The sequence below is a fragment of the Rhinoraja longicauda genome, chromosome 38 (genome assembly GCF_053455715.1).
Source record: "Rhinoraja longicauda isolate Sanriku21f chromosome 38, sRhiLon1.1, whole genome shotgun sequence".
NCBI classification, from domain to species: domain Eukaryota; kingdom Metazoa; phylum Chordata; class Chondrichthyes; order Rajiformes; family Arhynchobatidae; genus Rhinoraja; species Rhinoraja longicauda.
The window spans coordinates 1731049-1752817 of record NC_135990.1 but is presented as its reverse complement, the minus strand read 5'-3'; the positions used below and the strand labels follow the sequence as shown (position 1 = coordinate 1752817).

At 50.6% G+C, this 21769-nt stretch overlaps 1 long non-coding RNA gene across 3 annotated transcripts in view; it reads right to left on the bottom strand.

The window, feature by feature from the left end:
- LOC144610949 (uncharacterized) overlaps nucleotides 1-21769 on the bottom strand; it is a 218034-nt gene that overhangs the window by 62088 nt on the left and 134177 nt on the right. For all 3 annotated transcript variants that reach the window (XR_013549463.1, XR_013549462.1, XR_013549461.1), the window contains one exon: nucleotides 15801-15982. This is a non-coding gene — a long non-coding RNA (uncharacterized LOC144610949). The remainder of the gene's footprint in view (nucleotides 1-15800; nucleotides 15983-21769) is intronic.

The window sequence follows — 21769 nt, the reverse complement described above, 5'->3', positions numbered from 1 at the left end:
TGCGGGTGTCAGAGGTTATGGGGAGGAGGCAGGAGAATGGGGTTAGGAGGGAGAGATAGATCAGCCATGATTGAATGGCGGAGTAGACTTGATGGGCCGAATGGCCGAATTCTGGTCCTATTAATTATGATCTTATGATATCCACATGCTGATCTAAAAGCCACGTGAATGCCACTATTGTATCTGTCACCACCACCACCGCCAGCAGCATGTTCCAGACCCCACCACACTCTATAAAACACCTGCCTCGCAGTTCCACAACACGAGTGTGATACTTGCAACACAACAACGACATCCCAACAATAGGCAATAGGTGCAGGAGGAGGCCATTCGGCCCTTCGAGCCAGCACCGCCATTCACTGTGATCATGGCTGATCATTCTCAATCAGTACCCCGTTCCTGCCTTCTCCCCATTAAGAGCTCTATCCTGCTCTCTCTTGAATGCATTCAGAGAATTGGCCTCCACTGCCCTCTGAGGCAGAGAATTCCACAGATTCACAACTCTCTGACTGAAAAAGTTTTTCCTCATCTCAGTTCAAAATGGCCTATCCCTTATTCTTAAACTGTGACCCCTGGTTCTGGACTCCCCCAACATTGGGAACATGTTTCCTGCCTCTAGCACGTCCAATCCCCTAATAATTTTATATGTTTCAATAAGATCCCCTCTCATCTTAAATTCCAGTGTATACAAGCCTAGTCGCTCCAGTCTTTCAACATATGACAGCCCCGCCATTCCGGGAATTAACCTAGTGAACCTACGCTGCACGCCCTCAATAGCAAGAATATCCTTCCTCAAATTTGGAGACCAAAACTGCACACAGTACTCCAGGTGCGGTCTCACTAGGGCCCTGTACAACTGCAGAAGGACCTCTTTGCTCCTATACTCAACTCCTCTTGTTATGAAGGCCAACATGCCATTGGCTTTCTTCACTGCCTGCTGTACCTGCATGCTTCCTTTCAGTGACTGATGCACTAGGACACCAGACACCGGCATTACTTTCCCCTTCACTTTAAACCGATGTCCTCTGGTCCTTGATTCACCTACTCCGGGCAAGAGACAATGATTGAACACACAATGTGTCGGGCAGTGGGGCAACCGTGCAGTGCATTGATCTCCTGGTTTAAGGAAGGATACTAATTAATGTGTGCTGGGATTCGCTGTCTGGTGCCTGGGCTTACACCTGACCTCAGCTTTCCCGCAGTAGTAACAGCCGGGCCAGATTCACAATGCTCATTGATCAGGGTGAAGATAAGCTTCTGCTCAACACTCTCTGCCCAACATCTTGACATTATCAAGAGAAACTGGACTGATCACGATGACTTGAAGATGGCCTTCCTGACCCCAAGAAATGATAAAAATGAACCATAAATTCCACAGGAGCTTTATCAAGATTGTGATGTTAGTAAAAGAAAAATAAGTCCCACATTGACTTAATCAAGTTGGGCTATACACTTGTAGAAACAAGGAACAGCAGAAGCTGGTTTGGCCCATCAGTCCTATACTAGCCAAGTAGAGCATTCCTTTCAATCCCATTCCTCTGCTCTTTCTCAAGTATCTCCAGTCCCTCCCAATTCTTGACAGCTCTATTTCTATAGAGATTCATTTCTAGCACTCTCTACATGAAACAAATAAGCTTTGCCTCGCTTCTGAGGACACAAAATGCTGGAGTAACTCAGCGGGTCTGGCAGCATCTCTGGAGAAAAAGGAAGGGTGATGATGTTTTGGGTCAGGACTAATCTGAGGCTCTGATGAGCGATCACCCTTCCACTAGTTCCATCCGACAGAATAGAGACCGTTTACAGAAGCCAATTAACCTGCACGCCTGTCGGACTTGAGTGTGGGAGGAAACCGGAGCACCCGGAGAGAACCCACGCGGTCACGGGGAGCACGTGTAAACTCCGTGCAGACAGCACCCGTGGTCATGATTGAACCCAGGGAGAGATGGTGCTGTGATAAGCCTGGTCTGCAGAGCTGGAGACTGGCTGGGCGCTGCAACCTACTGAAGTATGAAGAAACCGTCACAGTCTCTCACACAGCCCTGCTCTTTATTTAATTAGTGTGGCCGTCACTGTAAACCGCATAATGTTTGTATCAGCGTTGTAATGAAAGGCAGTGGTGTTGAACAGTAATCTGCCAGTGTGGTTCAGGTGGGAGCTGGGGCTGGGTGTAAGCTATCTGCTGTTTGCTGACTGACCCTGTTTGTACAACATCGCTGAGAAACGACCAGCAAAGCACTGTTCAAACAGCTCAAAATTAAATGATATACTTAAGCAGTAAACAGTGGCTGGAGAGGTGAGCTGGCAGCTCTGGGTCAGATAGTCTGTGTACAAGGGCTCCATGGAGAATATCATACTGGTGGCTCCCTCACACTGTCCATTACACACTCCCAGACCACGGGCACCACCGTTACAACTACAAGACCACACCATACCAGATTGATTCCTGGGATGGCAGGACTTTCATACGAAGAAAGACTGGATAGACTCGGCTTGTACTCGCTGGAATTTAGAAGATTGAGGGGGGATCTTATAGAAACTTACAAAATTCTTAAGGGGTTGGACAGGCTAGATGCAGGAAGATTGTTCCCGATGTTTGGGAAGTCCAGAACAAGGGGTCACAGTTTAAGGATAAGGGGGAAGTCTTTTAGGACCGAGATGAGAAAGTTTTTTTTCACACAGAGAGTGGTAAATCTGTGGAATTCTCTGCCACAGAAGGTAGTTGAGGCCAGTTCATTGGCTATATTTAAGAGGGAGTTAGATGTGGCCCTTGTGGCTAAAGGGATCAGGGGGTATGGAGAGAAGGCAGGTACAGGATACTGAGTTGGATGATCAGCCATGATCATATTGAATGGCGGTGCGTACAGGCTCGAAGGGCCGAATGGCCTACTCCTGCACCTATTTTCTATGTTTCTATGTTTCTAACTCTATTTAACCCAGGAGGGAGATTGGTCTGCCGACATAAAACACAAGATACATGAAACATGAAATTAAAGTAACGGATGGAAAGTGCAGGATTGGAGATGTGGAGAGATTGGGGAGGGGGGGGGTCAGTCTCAGTCTAGCCTACGACAGAAGGGGAGAGTTGTAGAGTTTGATAGCTACAGGGAAGAACACACGTGTGTGGGGAAACACTGGACCCATCAGCAACACTGCGTAGCCAAACTGAACCCCGAGAGTGCCACGGCACAGCGGGTCAGGCAGCATCTCTGGAGAGAAGGGATGGGTCGAGACCCTTCTTCAGACTGAGAGTCAGGGGAGAGGCAGACACAGAGGTAAAGAAGGGTAAAGGTGTGAAAATGAGACATCAAAAGTGATGTGGATCAATGAAAATGTAGAATAGATCATTGTTAATTAGGAGAAGGTGACAGCGAAGCACACAACAATAAAATGTAATCTGGAGGACAGTCAGACTGATGGGAGAACTAGGATGGAGGAGCAATGGAGAGAAAGGGAAACCAAGGGCTATTTGAAGTTAGAGAAGTCAATGTTCATACCGCTGGGGTGTAAGCTGCCCAAGCAAAATACGAGGTGCTGTTCCTTCAATTTGCACTAGGCCTCAGTCTGACAATGGAGGAGGCCCAGGACAGAAAGGTCAGATTGGGAATGGGAGGGGGAGTTAAAGTGCTGAGCCACTGGGAGATCAGGTAGGTTAAGGCGGACTGAGCGGAGGTGATCAGCGAGCCTGCGCTTGGTCTCACCGATGTACAGGAGTCCACACCTAGAACAGTGGATACAGTAGATGAGGTTGGAGAAGGTGCCTAACCTGAAAAGACCGTCGGGGTGTCTTGGACGGGATGGAGGGGGGAGGTACAGGGACAGGTGTTGCTGGGAGATCAGGTAGGTCCAGGTGCACCTTCACCACCATGGTACACCTGGGCCACTGGCACGGTGGTGTCCGAGAGGCACTGGGAGACTGTGTGGGGCGTGATAGCACGGACACCTCCCACCCTGGTCACCAGCAGTGTCTCAGACACTGGCTCTCTGGCCTTATAATGGAGGCGGCTAAATGACAAACACCAAACACATTGGCCAGAGACCGCTCACAAACCAGACGGGAACTTGCATAAACCAAAAATATAATGAGAAAAGAGAGGAATAATATGTGGGATCTGACTGGCGGCAGCCCTACATTTGCAGACACAACCCCCCCTTTGATTAAAGGTTGGCCTGGCCCTTTGCTCATGGCACGCCACACGGTCTCAACAATCTCTGGAGCGACTAGGCTTGTATACACTGGAATTTAGAAGGATGAGAGGAGATCTTATCGAAACGTATAAGATTATTAAGGGGTTGGACACGTTAGAGGCAGGAAACATGTTCCCAATGTTGGGGGAGTCCAGAACAAGGGGCCACAGTTTAAGAATAAGGGGTAGGCCATTTAGAACTGAGATGAGGAAAAACTTTTTCAGTCAGAGAGTTGTGAATCTGTGGAATTCTCTGCCTCAGAAGGCAGTGGAGGCCAATTCTCTGAATGCATTCAAGAGAGAGCTGGATAGAGCTCTTAAGGATAGCGGAGTCAGGGGGTATGGGGAGAAGGCAGGAACGGGGTACTGATTGAGAATGATCAGCCATGATCACAGTGAATGGCGGTGCTGGCTCGAAGGGCCGAATGGCCTCCTCCTGCACCTATTGTCTATTGTCTATTGTCTAATCTCCACAGACAACAGCAACACATTCTCCGATTCACCGGAGCGTTTGATATACAACTGGTAACAAGGCTCCTGCACTCGACTCAATTACAGAACTCAAAGCTGAGAATGCCAACAACTCTCAGCAGGTTAGGCAGCGTCTGCTGTGAAATAAATAAGTGTGACGGTTGATATTATTGATCTTCCATCTGATCTCACAGCATTAACTCTGTCCCATCCACAGATGCTGCCCGACCTGCTATGTATCTCCAGTCATTTTATAAATTCATAAATTCCTAAGTCATTAGAGCAGAATCAGAACATTCGGCCCATCAAGTCTACCCCACCATTCAATCATGGATGAAGCTGGGGTAACTCAGCGGGGCAGGCAGCATCTCTGGAGAGAGGGAATGGGTGACGTTTCGGGTCGAGACCCTTCTTCAGACTGTCCCATTCCCTCTCTTCCTCTCCCTCCCCCCATCCTTTCTGAAGAAGGGTCTCGAGCTGAAACGTCCCCCATTCCTCCTCTCCAGAGATGCTGCCTGTCCCGATGAGTTGCTCCAGCATTTAATGTCTATCTTCTGTTCCTCCAATTTGCACAGGGTCTCACTCTGACATTGGTTTAAACCCGCACCTGCAGTTCCTTCCTACACATTCAATCATGGCTGATCTATATTTCGCCCTGGACCCCATTCTCCGGCCCTCTCCCTGTAATCGTTAACGCCCGTACACATCAGGAACTTCTGTGTTGATGTTGCTTTTCCAGAGCCCATGTTATTCTGTTCCCTGTGCCCACTGTAACTGCATCAACAGCATAGTGGACCAGTCCCTACCAACACCAGTGGGGTACAGTGGGGAAGTGACTGGAACAGCAGCCAGCCCACAGCACCAGTGATCCAGAGACCAGGGTTCAAATCCCCAGAGAGGAGCAAAGCAATTAAAAATAATCTAATAAATTAATTTTAAAAATAAGTAATTGAATAAATCTCTCACCCCCACCCCCACCCCCACCCCTCCGTCACCCCCACCCCCCCTCCCACAGTGCGGCACTCCCACCTGTGTGTGTGTGTGTGTGTGTGTGTGTGTGTGGTGTGTGTGTGGTGTGTGTGTGTGTGTGTGTGTGTGTGTGTGGTGTGTGGTGTGTGTGTGTGTTGTGTGGTGTGTGGTGTGTGTGTGTGTGTGTGTGTGGTGTGTGGTGTGTGTGTGTGTGTGTGTGTGGTGTGTGTGTGTGTGTGTGTGTGTGTGTGTGTGTGTGTGTGTGTGGTGTGTGTGTGTGTGTGTGTGTGTGTGTGGTGTGTGTGTGTGTGTGTGGTGTGTGTGTGTGTGTGTGTGTGTGTGTGTGTGTGTGTGTGTGTGTGTGTGTGTGTGTGTGTGTGTGTGGTGTGTGGTGTGTGTGTGTGTGGTGTGTGTGTGTGTGTGTGTGTGGTGTGTGTGTGTGTGCGTGTGTGCCTGTGTGTGTGTGTGTGTGTGTGTGTGTGTGTGTGCCTGTGTGTGTGTGAGTGTGTGCCTGTGTGTGCGTGTGTGTTGTGTGCACAGCCACTCTCACACCTGCCGTTGTCCTCGCATACGTCCACTTTTAAAATAATTTCTTTTTAACAAATAATTTCCTCCTTTGAAAACGTACCACCTATTTGCTTCTGGAAGCAGATTGCATTTCATTTGTTGCAAACGTGCAGAGTGTTTCTCAGCATGAAAGGATGTCACAGATGGTGGGAATCATCGAGGCAGGAGATATATTTTTAGTCGTGTCCCTGCTTGCAGCAGCAGCTGAAACATCGCGGCACAACCTCACACACACACACACACACACACACACACTCACACAGACACACACACACACACACAACCCACCCCCCTCACACAGACACACAACCCACCCCCTCACACACACACACACACACAACCCACCCCCCTCACACAGACACACACACACAACCCACCCCCTCACACAGACACACAACCCACCCCCTCACACACACACAACCCACCCCCCTCACACAGACACACACACACAACCCACCCCCCTCACACAGACACACACACACAACCCACCCCCCTCACACAGACACACACACACAGACACACACACAACCCACCCCCCTCACACACACACAGACGCAACCCACCCCCCTCACACAGACACACACACACACAACCCACCCCCCTCACACAGACACACAGACACAACCCACCCCCTCACACAGAGACACACACAGACACAACCCACCCCCCTCACAGACACACACAGACACAACCCACCCCCCTCACACAGACACACACACACACAGACACACACACACACACAGACACAACCCACCCCCCTCACACAGACACACACAGACACACACACAGACACACACCCTAACTGCAACCACACACACACACTCACCCCCTAACTGCAACCACACACACACAGACACACACACACACACAGGCACACACACACAATGCACACACAAACTCAGACTCACACACACTCACATGCCCACACACACTCAGACACACACTCACACACACACACATACCCAGACACACACGCGCCCTGACACTGACGCCCCCCCCCTCCCCTCCCCTCCCCCCCCCCCCACCCTCTGGAGGACATAGGTTAAAGTGAGAGGGGTGGTATTTAAGGCTGACCTCAGGGGCAAGGTTTCACAGAGGATAGTCCGTGTCTGGAATGAGCTTTCAGAGGGAGCTGTGGAAGTGGATGCGATTGAGAGATTCAAATTATAAATTACATTTGGACAGATACATGGTCTAGGAAATGGGACTAACCCAACAAGGTGGTTGGCATGGACATGATGGGCCGAAGGGCCTGTTTCCGTGCTGTCCAGCTCCATGCGGGGGGCCACTGCTACTCAGCTTCTGAGGCATGATGGGGGAGCAGCAAGGACCTTGGTTTAACATCTAAGAGCAGGTCAGTCCGTTTGGAATCGCCTTCCCAACCTCCCTGTATCCACCACCCTCCTGCTGTCTGACCCACCCGGTCCTTTGTCTTGTGACTGCCCTCTGTGCAACAATCATCATGGCTCAGCTCTTTGCCTCAGCTCCGCTCCCTGGTGAAGCTCTGGGGCCTGATGTCCACTGGGCACTGCTGGACCAGAGTACCCAGTCTCTCTCAGTCTCTCTCTCTCTCTCAGTCTCTCTCTCTCTCTCTGTCTCTCTCTCTCTCAGTCCCTCTCTCTCTCTCCCCTCTCTCTCTCCCCTCTCTCTCTCCTCTCTCTCCCTCTCTCTCCCTCTCTCTCTCTCCCCCCTCTCTCTCTCTGTCTCTCCCTCCCTCACTCCCTCCCTATCCCACACCCCCTCTAACTCCCCCCTCTCTGTCTCTCTCTGTCTCTCTCCCCCTCTCCTCCTCTCTCTCCCCCTCTCTCCCCCCCTCTCTCTCTCCCACTCTCCCCCTCTCTCTCTCCCTCCCCTCTCTCCTCCCCCTCCCTCCCTCCTCCTCTCTCTCCCCCTCCTCTCTCTCCTCCCCCCTCTCTCCCTCCCCCTCTCTCCCTCCCACTCCCTCTCACTCTCCCCCCCCTCTCTCTCTCCCTCTCTCTCCCCCCCCTCTCTCTCCCTCCCCTCTCCCTCCCCTTTCTCCCCTCCCCTCTCTCTCCCTCCCCTCTCCCCTCCCCCTCTCTCCCTCCCCCTCTCTCCCTCCCCTCTCCCTCCCCTCCCTGTGGCAGTGCAGCATTTCCCAAGCCAGGCCGTGCTAACTGACTGACTGTGATAAACGTGATGACTGTCCAACCTCCATAATCTGCCCCACCTCCTGCTGACAAATCCCCGCTCCTCCTTCACTGGCGAGGGGTTTATTTTGTTCAATTACCTGATCATTTGCCGTCTGTATCTATAATTAGCTGCAGATTACCAGCGTGAGTGTGTGATTGTGCGGCACGGGGAACAAAGAAACATTGCTTATTAAACAGTTGTAAACACACGCACACACACACACACACACACACGGCTCCATCAGAGAGGCCATGCTCCATTATGGCCACTTTACCTCACTGAACCAATTACCCAGCGCCTGCCTTCACCCTGCGCACGAGTGGGCAAGAGGTCGTGATGGGAAGAGGCTCCAACTTATTCATTTTCCTTCCACTACCATCATTTGCAAATTCAGCGTAGCTTATTGTCACGTGTGCCGAGGTACAGTGAAAAGCTTTTTAAAATTTTAACAAAGCACATACATGTTACGACTCATAGTACCCAATGATACCTACATTATAAATCCGATTATACATGTATTGTTCTGTATTATCTCCCCACCCACAACCCCCCTCCCCACCACCCCCCAGTTAGAAAAAAGAGGAAAAAGAGGAAGAAGAAAGAAAGAAAGAAAGAAAAGTAAGCCCTCCCTCTAATGTTGTTAATAAATAGGAGATTAACAACATTATCATATCATATATATACAGCCGGAAACAGGCCTTTTCGGCCCTCCAAGTCCGTGCCGCCCAGCGATCCCCGTACATTAACACTATCCTACACCCACTAGGGACAATTTTTACATTTACCCAGCCAATTAACCTACATACCTGTACGTCTTTGGAGTGTGGGAGGAAACCGAAGATCTCGGAGAAAACCCACGCAGGTCACGGGGAGAACGTACAAACTCCTTACAGTGCAGCACCCGTAGTCAGGATCGAACCTGAGTCTCCGGCGCTGCATTCGCTGTAAAGCAGCAACTCTACCGCTGCGCTACCGTGCCGCGGTATACCCCCCTCTATTATACGAGGTGTGGTCCACACCACACGTGCCCATGATTTATGGTGGAGCATCCACATTCTCCAACCCCCCCCCGATATATCAAGTACTTCTGAAAATTAACAATCCTTAATCCAATTAGTCCCCTCTATAGTATACAGATCTTATTAATAGAATACATTAGGAAGTGGGTTTCAACCATTAATTATCTTATCTTGGTTTTATATTGTTAATTCTTGTCAACTTTGAGCAAAGATTCAAACACAGTGTCAAAAATATCAAAATTGTTGAAACTGATAATAGAGTTAATAATCATTCATTGAATCTTCTTGAGCTTTTCTCCATGGCAATTCTTCAGCAAAATCTTGTGCTTGGACAAAGTCTTTGAAATTTTAATTTTCTCCAGGGTTGGTCGTAATCTTCAAAGTAGCCGGGTGCAGTAAAGTGAACTTATCATCATATCATATCATATATCTACGGCCGGAAACAGGCCTTTTCGGCCCTCCAAGTCCGTGCCGCCCAGTGATCCCCGTACATTAACACTATCCTACACCCACTAGGGACAATTTTTACATTTACCCAGCCAATTAACCTACATACCTGTACGTCTTTGGAGTGTGGGAGGAAACCGAAGATCTCGGAGAAAACCCACGCAGGTCACGGGGAGAACGTACAAACTCCTTACAGTGCAGCACCCGTAGTCAGGATCGAACCTGAGTCTCCGGCGCTGCATTCGCTGTAAAGCAGCAACTCTACCGCTGCGCTACCGTACCTTTCTTCCATAAAGTATTTTTTACATTATTAAATTCTCTTTTTCTGCTCAACAAGGCATTACTGATGTCTGGGTAGAAAATTATTTGAGTACCTTCATGCTCTATTGGTTACCCTCTCTTATGTTATTCCCGACTGACTTCAGAACCAATTCTCGATCTTGGTATCTTAGGAATTTAATTAAAACAGATCTTGGCTTTTGATTAGCCAAAGGTTTCGGTCTTAGAGCCCTGTGTGCTCGTTCTATTTCCATCACACCTTGTTTATATATTCCCAGACAAGTCACTATCCAATCTTGGAAAAAATTGATTGGGTCTTCCCCCTCCACTCCCTCTGGCAAACCAACAATTTTAACAATTTTTCTCCTGTTATAATTTTCCAAAGCGTCAAACTTCTCCGCCATCTTTTTGCTTTCAATTGCTGCTGCTGTAATACTGTCTTCATTTTTTTCCACTGTACATTTTAATATTTCATGTTCCATTTGTATATCATCAACTCTATCTGTTTGAAAATTCTCCTCCATTTTTTTCAAAGTCTTATGGATTCCCATTGGTGTCCTTCCTAAGTACTTTCACTTCATTTTTCATCAATTTGTTATCTCCTTCAATTTTCTTAAGCCTGTTAATAATTTCTTCCAACGTCGTTTTAAAGTTAGTCTCTGTATCTTCTTGATTTCCTTCTTCCTCGTATCCACTATCACTGCTAATGAGGCCTCCCGTTCCCTCATCCTCACTCGTGTCCAAGGCCGCGGCTTCAGACACGACTTCAGCAACCTCTCGGCGAACAGTGCGCCCTCTTGTTAGCTCGCGAAGACTCCGTTGTGTTTCGCCCCCAGTCGAAGAGCGCTTCCTGGGAGTAGTAGACTCCAGCTTCGCACCGGAGCCCTCCCCAGACTCTCCGCCTGCTGAGGGCTCACAAAATCTAGGCCCCTGTTCCATCTGGCCTGTAGGCCTACCTTCGATTTTCTTTCCTGATTCCTTTGCTGGATTTCTTTGCTTCTGTGGCAGTTGTATTCCTCTTTTTGGAAGGCATCTTCCATCCTCTTGATGCAAGGCATCAGTACGTTCTGTATACTTTTAGATTTAAAGTACTTGATTTCCTGTAGTACGTCCTTTTTTGGCAGTTTAGGGCTTTATTTTCGGGAGTGCTGAAAAGTTATGTCTACTCAGCCAAGCATTTGACACGCCCCCCTGAAAAGCTTTTGTTACGTGCTATGCAGTCAGCAGAAAGGCAACACATAGAAACACAGACAATAGGTGCAGGAGGAGGCCATTCGGCCCTTCGAGCCAGTACCGCCATTCAATATGATCACGGCTGATCATCCAGAATCAGTACCCCGTTCCTGCTTTCTCCCCACATCCCTTGATACTGTTAGCCCAAAGAGCTATGCCTAACCCTCTCTTGAAAACATGATTACATTCGAGCCATTACATGATAAGGGAATAACGTTTAGTGCAAGGTAAAGCCAGCAAAGTCTGATCAAGGATAGTCCGAGGGTCACCAATGAGGTAAGTAGATAGTTCAGCACTGCTCTCTGGTTGTGGCAAGTCCCCATCCAGCCAGGCCGTGGGACTTGGTCTTTGTGGATGGGCTCCTGGAACAGGCAGCAATGCTGTCAGGGGACACTGCTTGTGGTAGCTGGGTCCTGGACCCACCACTCAGCCCCTTCATCGATGGCTCGCTGTCCACCAGTGGGTCAGAGGTGGGGACCTGTTCGCTGGTTATACACCCACCCACTCACCAAATGCCACGGCCCAGGTGCACAGGTAGCAAGGTGCAGACAACATTCAGTCATGGGTCATCCTGGCAAGTACTGTGCACCTGCACGTACCATCGCAATGTTGTTGAAACATTTGGACAGGTGTTGTACATGGATAGGACAGGTTTGGAGGGACATGGGCCAAACAGAGGCAGGTGGGACTAGTGTAGATGGGGCATGTTGGCCGGCATGGACAAGTTGGGCTGAAGGGCCTGTTTCCGTGCTGTATCACTCTATGACTCAGAAGGCCCATCGCCAACAATAGTTCAACCAAACTCCTTTACATTCAGTGGCACTGCCATCGACAGCACACCGGAGCAGCGGTGACCAGAAACAATAGTAGACCAGCAGGTAACACAGGACGCCAGCACGTAACGCAGGACTCCAACACGTGACGCAGGACCAGCACGTAACGCAGGATCAGCACGTAACGCAGGACTTCAACACGTAACGCACGACCAGGGTACCCTCGGCAGAGAGCTCCTCTCCACAAGCTCCTTATCTCCGCCCACGTCACGGTTCCCTCTCCCCTGACTCCAAAGAAAGGTCTTGGCCCAAAATGTCACCCATTCATAGACACAAAGAGCTGGAGTAACTCAGCGGGTCAGGCAGCATCTCTGGAGAGAAGGAATGGGTGATGTTTTGGGTCGAGACCCTTCTTCAGACCCCTTCAGTTCCTTCCTCACATATCCCCCATCCCTTCTCTCCCGAGATGCTGCCTGACCCGCTGAGTTACTCCAGCATTTGGTGCGCTTCTTTGCGGTATACCGACCGGCAGTTCTGCAGTTCCCTCCTGCAAGGGTTCTGTTTGTATTGCACCTCATCGCTGCCAAGCAGCGGGCTAACTCCATCCGACAGGAACTCTTTACTCACATGCTGGACTCTAGCAGTTGGGAGTGACCTGTGGAGACGTGTCTCCTTCATTGCCCAGCCTCCATTGAGCCGGTCTGCTCAGCTCACGGCCGAAGAAGGGTCTCGACCCGAAACATCACCCATTCCTTCTCTCCCGAGATGCTGCCTGACCCGCTGAGTTACTCCAGCATTTTGTCTACCAGCATGTACAGTGTTTTCCCTGCTACTCTGCTCAGCATCTCTGGTCTATCTGCCTCTCACTACCTGGGAACAGCCCCAGGCTGTGTTCTCTTCCCTGCTGCTAATTCTGTGATCAGTGAGGTCCGACACAATTATTGATCATGGAATTAGCAGCTGGAAAGAAAAACAAAGAGTAAAATACAAAATAAACAGTGTGGATGGCAGACAGGAGGAGGGTGGGAGGGATGAACGTGGTCAACGGTCATATTTGAGGTTGCAGGGTGACTTGGACAGGTTGTGTGAGTGGGCGGATGCTTGGCAGATGCAGTTTAATGTGGATAAGTGTGAGGTTATCCACTTTGGAGGTAAGAATAGGAAGGCAGAGTATTATCTGAATGGTGTCAAGTTAGGAACAGGGGACGTTCAACTTGATCTGGGTGTCCTAGTGCATCAGTCACTGAAAGGAAGCATGCGGGTACAGCAGGCAGTGAAGAAAGCCAATGGAATGTTGGCCTTCATAACAAGAGGAGTTGAGTATAGGAGCAAAGAGGTCCTTCTGCAGTTGTACAGGGCCCTAGTGAGACCGCACCTGAGTACTGTGTGCAGTTTTGGTCTCCAAATTTGAGGAAGGATATTCTTGCTATTGAGGGCGTGCAGCGTAGGTTTACTAGGTTAATTCCCGGAATGGCGGGACTGTCGTATGTTGAAAGACTGGATCGACTAGGCTTGTATACACTGGAATTTAGAAGGATGAGAGGAGATCTTATCGAAACGTATAAGATTATTAAGGGGTTGGACACGTTAGAGGCAAGAAACATGTTCCCAATGTTGGGGGAGTCCAGAACAAGGGGCCACAGTTTAAGAATAAGGGGTAGGCCATTTAGAACTGAGATGAGGAAAAACTTTTTCAGTCAGAGAGTTGTGAATCTGTGGAATTCTCTGCCTCAGAAGGCAGTGGAGGCCAATTCTCTGAATGCATTCAAGAGAGAGCTAGATAGAGCTCTTAAGGATAGTGGAGTCAGGGGGTATGGGGAGAAGGCAGGAACGGGGTACTGATTGAGAATGATCAGCCATGATCACATTGAATGGTGGTGCTGGCTCGAAGGGCCGAATGGCCTCCTCCTGCACCTATTGTCTATTGTTGCGTGGGGTCTGGCCTCTTGCAGGGAGATAAGCCAGTGTTTCCCCATTCAGTCCAGTGGCAGTAACCTCTTCTAGAGGACAAAGGCCAGGCATTACATGACAGCTCTGCATGCAGGGCAGCACGGTGGTGCAGCGGTAGAGTTGCTGCCTCACCGCGCCAGAGACCCGGGTTCAATCCAGACTACAGGTACTGTCTGTACAGAGTTTGTACCTTCTCCCTGTGACCTGTCTGGGCTTTCTCCGGGTGCTCCGGTTTCGTCCCACGGACCTCTAAAGACTGTGTGTGTGGGACTGGACGTGCAGGAACAGAGGGATGTGAATCATGTGGAAGCCGATGTGATCAGTTTAACTGGGGGGGGGGGGGGGGAGGGGAGGGGAGGGGAGGGGAGGGGAGGGGAGGGAGGGGAGGGAGGGGAGGGAGGGGAGGGAGGGAGGGAGGGAGGGAGGGAGGGAGGGAGGGAGGGAGGGAGGGAGGGAGGGAGGGAGGGAGGGAGGGAGGGCATGTGGGGGGAGAGGGAGAGGGAGAGAGCGTGTGGGGGGAGGGAGAGAGGGAGAGCATGTGGAGGGAGGTTAATTGGAACAACACATTCTCTTCACAGTCTGGGCAAGGGGACTCCCTTTTAGAATTAAACGGTGGATAATAAACTCAGTCATGGACAGGGCCTGGTGGGTGTTACGCTGATTGTCACTGGGCGGTGGTGAGCGGAGGCTGTGGTGAGCTGAGACGGTGGTGAGCTGAGGCGGTGGTGAGCGGAGGCGGTGGTGAGCTGAGGCGGTGGTGAGCGGAGGCGGTGGTGAGCGGAGGCGGTGGTGAGCTGAGGCGGTGGTGAGCGGAGGCGGTGGTGAGCTGAGGCGGTGGTGAGCTGAGGCTGTGGTGAGCTGTGCTGTGGTGAGCTGTGCTGTGGTGAGCTGTGCCGTAGTGAGCTGAGGCGGTGGTGAGCTGTGCTGTGGTGAGCTGTGCCATAGTGAGCTGAGGCGGTGGTGAGCTGTGCTGTGGTGAGCTGTGCCATAGTGAGCTGAGGCGGTGGTGAGCTGAGGCGGTGGTGAGCTGAGGCTGTGGTGAGCTGAGGCGGTGGTGAGCTGAGGCTGTGGTGAGCTGAGGCGGTGGTGAGCTGAGGCTGTGGTGAGCTGTGGCGGTGGTACACAGTCCACACTCAGTGGTCAGGGCATATAATGGACTATCCTGCCAACACTGTGCAGGTTCACAGTCAGGCATCAGGACTAGTACAGGCCTTCTCCTGCACTCACACAACACAACAAGGAGCACATCCCCCCGTAACACCAACACGCACGCACACAATGCCCCACCTCATCATCCACAAGTCTCAGTCTGCTCCACATGCACCAGGCGCAGTGGTGAATGTTGACAACAGTGTTGCCAACTTCCTCACTCCCAAATACAGGACAAAGGGTGACGTCACCGCCCCGCGCCCCACGTGACCTCACCCAGCCAGCGGCCACGTGCTCCCTCTCTCCCGGCCCGGGCGGCCGCCATTGGTGGAGCGCGAGCACGTGGCCGCTGGCTGGGTGAGGTCACGTGGGGCGCTGGGCGGTGACGTCACCCTTTGTCCCATCTTTGGGAGTGAGGAAGTTGGCAACACTACTAATACGGGACAAGGGCGGTCCAGTACGGGACAAACCAATTTAGCCCAAAATACGGGATGTCCCGGCTAATACGGGCCAGTTGGCGACCCGGCCCACACCGCCACACGTGATTGCGAGCCCTGCACCAAGCCCACACAGTCTCTGTCCACAGCTCCATCTAGGTGTGCTCTTACCTGTGCCTCTCCCTGGGGCTGTGAGCCTCACTGGTTTGTCGGCCGTTCCACAGAGGTTGCAGGTAGTGCCGCCAGGCACGGGTCCAAACCTCGATCACCGGGATACCTGCACAGCAAGAGAATCTCCACAACCCACAACCTCCATCTGGAAACGCGTGCTCCTAGACACCCACTCATACAACCTGCAGGTAGGAGGGAAAACACAGTCAACCACCACCACTAAGCTCAGGCTTTATTTAGTTGACTTATTTTTCACAAGAAATAGACATTGCCTACAAAACCGCCCTGAAGAAGGGTCCTGACCCGAGACGTCACCTATCCATGTCCTCCAGAGATGCTGCCTGACCCTGAGTTACTCCAGCACTCTGTGTCTTCCTCTGTAAACTAGCATCCGCAGTTCCTTGTTTCAACTGCTCTCTGTGTATGTAGGAGAGTGTGTACACAGACTGTGTACAGGAGGGTGTGTGTACACAGAATCTCTCTGTACACGGGACAGTGCCTGTATGTACAAGACTGTGTAAGGAAGAATATGTGTACAAAGAATCTCTCAGTGATTCACACAGTGCTTGTGTGTACACAAACTCTGTACACGGGGCAGTGCCTGTGTGTACACAAACTCTGTACATGGGGCAGTGCCTGTGTGTACACAAACTCTCTGTACACGGGGCAGTGCCTGTGTGTACACAAACTCTGTACACGGGGCAGTGCCTGTGTGTACACAAACTCTGTACATGGGGCAGTGCCTGTGTGTACACAAACTTTCTGTACACAGGGCAGTGCCTGTGTGTACACAAACTCTCTGTACACGGGGCAGTGCCTGTGTGTACACAAACTCTCTGTACACGGGGCAGTGCCTGTGTGTACACAAACTCTCTGTACACAGGGCAGTGCCTGTGTGTACACAAACTCTCTGTACACGGGGCAGTGCCTGTGTGTACACAAACTCTCTGTACACGGGGCAGTGCCTGTGTGTACACAAACTCTCCGTACACGGGGCAGTGCCTGTGTGTACACAAACTCTCTGTACACAGGGCAGTGCCTGTGTGTACACAAACTCCCTGTACACGGGGCAGTGCCTGTGTGTACACAAACTCTCTGTACACAGGGCAGTGCCTGTGTGTACACAAACTCCCTGTACACAGGGCAGTGCCTGTGTGTACACAAACTCTCTGTACACGGGGCAGTGCCTGTGTGTACACAAACTCTCTGTACACAGGGCAGTGCCTGTGTGTACACAAACTCTCTGTACACGGGGCAGTGCCTGTGTGTACACAAACTCTCTCAGAATGGGGAAGATTGTGTGTATACATTCACTGTACACAGGGCAGTGTCTGTGTGTACATGGGAAAGTCTGTGTGCATGCAGACTGTGTACAGGGGACTGTGTGTACATGGACTACTTACACAGAAATCTGTCTGTGTGTATACAGACTGTGGGGTGGGGGGGGGGGGGTGGATGGAATGCACCATTGACAAGGATTGTAATACAGTTATGTAAGTTATAGGTATATAAGGATAGTATATAAGAATATTAGAAACATACACAATAGGTGCAGGAGGAGGCCATTCGGCCCATCAAGCCAGCACCGCCATTCAATGTGATCCTGGCTGATCATTCTCAATCAGTACCCCATTCCTACCTTCTCCCCATACCCCCTGACTCCGCTATCATTAAGAGCTCTATCTGCTTTCCCCCCCACATCCTTTGATTCCTTTAGCTAATATTTGTTTCGATAATTGGGTGATTTTGTATTATGGTAGTGGGTTTATTTGGTGTTGTTTTGTACTGTATATATTATTGCAATAAATGATTGCATTTACTTTTGAAAGTTAAATGCAGGCACAGTGGCTGATGTGAAGAACACAAGTATCTCCCCGCCCCCCTCGCCATCACCCACCGCCTGCTGGAGTTACAAGATCACCACGAGCCACCATTCTGCTGTAGACGTTTCACACATCAGAGCCCCTTTCACAGGGAATAATTTCCAGAGGGAATTGCTCTTGATTAACACTGAAAACTCATTAGAAGCACTCAGTAATTAAAATACTGAGCGCAATGCATCAGAACTCATACCCATCCAATAGAAACCAGTCCCACAGGTAGGAACGTTCCCAATGGATCAAACTGTGCACCATTCCCTCCAAATTACCCAGCCTCGTTAGATCAAGAGGAGCTTCACCCAGGCTGGTTAAACAAAGACTTGCCTTGCATTTTGATTGCACCTTCCCCAACCTCAGTACTTCCAAAACAATCTCTTTGTAGTGAGCCAGTGCCCCTGAAACTATGGCCAGAGGCAGCGCCCACTGGAACCCCTTGTACACAGCCATCTTGTACAGAGCAGCTCCAGTGGCCCTGGTTCAATCCTGACCTCCGCCACTGTCTGTGTGGAGTCTCCCTGTGACTGCGTGGGTTTCCTCCGGGTGCTCCGGTTTCCTCCCACTTCCCAAAACCATTGGGCTTGGTTGGTTGAACAAAAAAAACAAAAGTGCTGGAGGAACCCAATGGGTCTCAGTGAAACGTCGCCTATCCATGTTCTCCACAGATGCTGCCTGACCCGCTGAGTTACTCCAGCACTCTGTGAAACGTCACCTATCCATGTTCTCCACAGATGCTGCCTGACACGCTGAGTTACTCCAGCACTCTGTGTCTTTGACAATAGACAATAGGTGCAGGAGTAGGCCATTCGGCCCTTCGAGCCAGCATCGCCATTCAATGTGATCATGCTGATCATTCTCAATCAGTACCCCGTTCCTGCCTTCTCCCCATACCCCCTGACTCCGCTATCCTTAAGAGCTCTATCTAGCTCTCTCTTGAATGCATTCAGAGAATGCTGGGTAAATGTAAAAATTGTCCCTAGTGGGTGTAGGATAGTGTTAATGTACGGGGATCGCTGGGCGGCACGGACTTGGAGGGCCGAAAAGGCCTGTTTCCGGCTGTATATATATGATATGATATGATAATGCGTGATTTCTGTGTGTGTTTCAGTGAATGCTGTGGTGTGGTGGTTTTGCAAATACTGTGGCTCGATCACTGAGGGGGGAGGCTGGAATGGGGGGGGGGTGGAGATTTGGGGAGGGGGGGAGAGGGCGGTGGGGAGTGGGGTACGATTAACGTTGACAGCTGACGGTGGGCCCAGCCCCCCTCTTACATTGGTTGTGGGAGGGGGTTAATCTGGCCTGACCTGCCCTGCAGTCAAGATGGGAGGCTGGGACCATGATCACTGGCGGTGAATAGACAAGCTCAGTTTCCAGCTGACATTTAAAAGGGATTTAATTTTCTGCTGCTCATGGTGTCAGCACGCTCTCACACCCCACCAGCAGGCTGCAAACTCACTGATTGCTTTGCCCTCTGACTGGGTTCATCCATCACCATCACTCACTCCCACATGTCCCGTGTTTAAAGAAACCTTCAGTAAACAGCCCTGCAGAAACAAAAGGTCAGTATGGCTCCCTCTGAAACATTCACTCTGGTCTCCAGACCAGATAAACTGCTGCACTGAAACATAGAAAATAGGTGCAGAAGTAGGCCATTCGGCACCTCAAGCATCGCCATTCAATATGATCCTGGCTGACCATCCACAATCTGAAGAAGGGTCTCGATCCGAAACGTCACCCATTCCTTCTCTCCCGAGATGCTGCCTGACCTGCTGAGTTACTCCAGCATTTTGTGAATAAATATCCACAATCAGTACCCCGTTCATGCTTCCCCCCATACCCCTTGATTCCGTTAGCTCTAAGAGCTAAATCTAACTCTCTCTTGAAAACATCGGAAGGAATTCATCAGGAAAGAACTGCAGATGCTGGTTTAAACCGGAGAGACACAAAAAGCTGGACTAACTTAGCGGGACAGGCAGCATCTCTGGAGAGAAGGAATGGGTGGCGTTTCGGGTCGAGACCCTTCCTCAGACTGAGAGTCAGGGGAAAGGGGAACGAGAGATATGGAAGGTAATGTGGAGAGATATAGAACAAATGGATGAAAAATATGCAAGAAAGTGACAATGATAAAGGAAACAGGCCATTGATAGCTTTAGCTAGGTGAGAACGAGAAGCTGGTGTGGCTTGGATGGGGGAGTATGACTTCAGGGTGGTGCAGTGTTAGAGTTGCTGCCTCACAGTGCCACAGACCGGGGGTTCGAGCCTGACTATGGATGCTGCCCTTATATGTAGTTTGTCCGTTCTCCCCGTGACCATGTGGGTTTTCTCCGGGTGCTCCGGTTTCCTCCCACACTCCAAAGATGTGCAAGTTTGTACGTGAATTTGGCTTCGGTACAAAATGGTCAATTGTCCCTTGTGTGTAGGATCTGGTAGTGTACAGGTGATCATCGGTCAGCACGGACTCGGTGGGCCGAAGGGCCTGTTTCCGCATTGTATCTCGAAAGTCAATTCAGAAGCACAGTGCTCGGGGGATAGAGAAGGGGCATTTGGTCGAGGAAACTGTGATCCTAGCCCCCTTCTCCAGGCAGGGTGGATGGAGCGGAACTCAGACAAGTCAGGATGAGAGGTCCAATCCCTCCACACTCTTCAATCTCTAGTCCTACAACAACATTTTTTACTTTAACTATGATCCTTGCACTAAACGTTATTCCTTTACCAAGTATCTACACAATGTCAATGGCTCGATTGTAATCATGCATTGTCTTTCTGTTGGTTGGATAGCACATAACAACAAAAGCTTTTCACTGTACCTCGCTCGGTACACATGACAATACGTGACCTGAGGAAGCACCACCCTGTCCACCCTCTCACACGGACCCAGTATCCCTCCCCTTCCACTGTGGGAAGTCACGGGAGAGCAGGGCATGGACTGAAAGTCACCAGAAGAAGGGTCTCAACCCATAACGTCAACCTTCTCTCCAGACATGCTGCTAGTCCTGCTGAGCTGCCCCAGTGCTATGTGTCTCTCTAAATTGGCTCTGCCTTGCAGATGAACCATTATCTCTTTGATCTGAATATATGGCAGCTTAGTGCCTTTTTTGAAGACTTTACAGCATTAAAAACGCTATTGATCTCAGCCCTGAATAAACTCACAGACTGAGCACCCAGTGACAGTTCTCAGCAGCATTCCATACAAAGACATTTCTGATGCATCTCAGTCCTGGGCCTCCAGCCTTGCCCCAAAGATGTGGGATGGTTCCACGCACCCACCCTCTCCACCCCCTCACATGGACCAAGTATCTCTTCCCTTCCCTTGTGGGAGGGAATCAAGGGAGAGCAGGGCATGGACTCAACGTCACCTGAAGGAGGGTCTCGACCCATAACGTCACCCATTCCTTCTCTCCAGAGATGCTGCCTGACCCGCTGAGTTACTCCAGCTTTGTGTGTCTGTCTTCAGTGCTTTGGTAAGCAGAACGGCAAATATTCCTGTATTCCAGCTTGAATTTATCACTTACTTTGCACCAAGCCCAATGTCAGATCTGACAAGCATCACAGGGAGGGAGACCGTGACATCGCAGAGATACTTCACAGTAAGCCATCGGGAAGCTAGATCACTGTTTTGTGGAAACTAATGTACAGGGAGCAAGACCCCCAATAATCGGTACGAGTGATTGTGGAGGGAGGGATAGAGCAGATGTGTTCCTTGGCTGTGTGTAAACTAGTGGGCATCGCCAGGCAATGCTTCCCTGTTTAATTGCACTGCTGAGAAGGGACTGCGGATGAAAGAAGGAACTTGCATTTGTAATCGCAACTTTCACAACTGCAGGGCAGCCCCAGAGCAGTTTACAGACATGAAAGTAATTGTGAGCATCGGTCACTGCGTTAATGCTGGGGACGTGGCGGGCAGCCTAGGCCCAGCAAGTTGCAGAGGACACCAAGGCGAGAGTGGGGAAACCGGAGACTCCTCCAGCCCTTGAAACAGTGGCCTGGGTGCCAACGCCTCTGCCTACACCAGGCACACAGTGCTCCGAGATCCCTCCCTTCCATTCAACATCAATCCTTGCTCAGGCAGTATCTCACGGTCTGGCCCCAGCC